The following is a 1,873-nucleotide window of genomic DNA, read 5'->3' on the forward strand; positions in this document are numbered from 1 at the left end:
GGGAAATAGAGGGGGCTGATAGCCCAGCACACATTGGAAAGGGGTAAGGCCGGTGGTAGATTGTCTCAGAGAGTTTTGGGCATACTCAGCCCAGGGCAGGTAACGGCTCCAGTTGTGCTGGTCGGAAGAGCAATAGGCCCGGAGGAAGCGTCCGAGTTCTTGTATCTTCCGCTCAGTCTGGCCGTTGGTTTGAGGGTGGTAGCCTGAGGAAAGGCTGATGGAGACCTGGAGTAGTTTGAAGAAAGCATGCCATACCCGGGAGATGAACTGTGGGCCCCGGTCCGACACGATATCCTCAGGGAGGCCGAAATAACGGAAGACAGACTGGAAGAGGGTTTCGGCGGTCTCCATGGCTGTGGGTAGTCCCTTGAGGGGAACAAACCGGCATGATTTAGAGAATCTGTCGACTATCACTAGAATGCAGGTGAAATTATTGGATGGTGGCAGGTCGGTAACAAAGTCGACCCCGATGTGGGACCAGGGCCGGGCAGGTATGGGTAGAGGCTGGAGTTTTCCTTGTGGTAGCTGTCGAGGTGTGTTGGTGATGGCACAGACTGAGCAGGCACGGACATGACGGGCTACCTCACGGGCCATTCCTGGCCACCAGAACCGGGAGCGGAGGAGTGAGAGGGTCCGCTTGCTGCCTGGGTGTCCAGAGCCCGGAGAGGAGTGGATGGAGTCCAGAAGGGAGGAGCGCAGGGTGGAAGGGACGTACTGTTTCCCTTCTGGATCTCCCAGCGGAACTGGCTCTCAGGATGTGGCATCCTGAAGTTGTTGGTCGAGGCTCCACAGGATTGGGTTGAGGACAAGCTCTGGAGGAAGGATGGGATCAGAGGTTGACTGGGGGTCCGGTTGGTGAATGCGGGATAAGGCATCCGCCTTAATGTTCTTGTGGCCTGGACGATAGGTGATGGTGAAGGAGAACCGGGAGAAGAACAAGGCCCACCGAGCCTGGCGAGGGTTCAGCCGTTTGGCCTCCCGGATGTACTCCAGGTTACGGTGGTCAGTAATGACGGTGAAGGGATGGTTGGCACCCTCCAGCCAGTGCCTCCATTCCTCCAGAGCTAACTTAATGGCCAGGAGTTCCCGATTGCCAATGTCGTAGTTTTGTTCCGCTGGGGAAAACTTCCGGGAAAAGAAGGCACATGGATGGAGTTTGGGAGGCTCTCCGGAGTACTGAGAGAGTACGGCTCCAGCCCCGGTGGTGGATGCGTCGACTTCCACGATGAATGGTTTGGCAGGGTTTGGAAGGACGAGGGCCGGAGCCGTACTGAAGGCGGATTTGAGGGTGGTGAAGGCGTGGGTGGCGGCAGGAGTCCAGGTAAGGGTTTTGGGTTTTCCTTTAAGGAGGTTGGTGAGGCTGGCAGAATGAAGACTGAAGCGGTGGATGAAACGGCGGTAAAAGTTGGCAAATCCGAGGAAGCGTTGGAGTTCCTTAACAGTTGAGGGAGTGGGCCAGTCCCTGATGGCTGCGACCTTGTCCATGTCCATGCTGATCCCAGCTGGACCGATGACGTAGCCGAGGAACTGGATGGTGGTTTGGTGGAACTCGCACTTCTCCGCCTTGAGGTACAGATGGTGGTTTCTCAGCTTCGTAAGGACCTGCGTAACGTGGTGGCGATGGTCGGCCAGGTTCCGAGAGTAGATGAGGATGTCATCTATGTAGACTATGACGAATCGGTGGAGGAACTCTCGGAACACCTCGTTCATGAAGCCCTGGAAGACCGAGGGCGCGTTGACCAGGCCATAGGGCATAACCCGGTAATGGTAGTGGCCGGTAGGGGTGATGAAGGCGGTCTTCCACTCGTCCCCAGGGCGTATGCGAACGAGGTTGTACGCGCTACGCAAGTCCAGCTTGGAGAAGATGCGAGCT

The sequence above is a fragment of the Garra rufa genome, chromosome 1, assembly GCF_049309525.1.
Source record: "Garra rufa chromosome 1, GarRuf1.0, whole genome shotgun sequence".
NCBI lineage: Eukaryota > Metazoa > Chordata > Actinopteri > Cypriniformes > Cyprinidae > Garra > Garra rufa.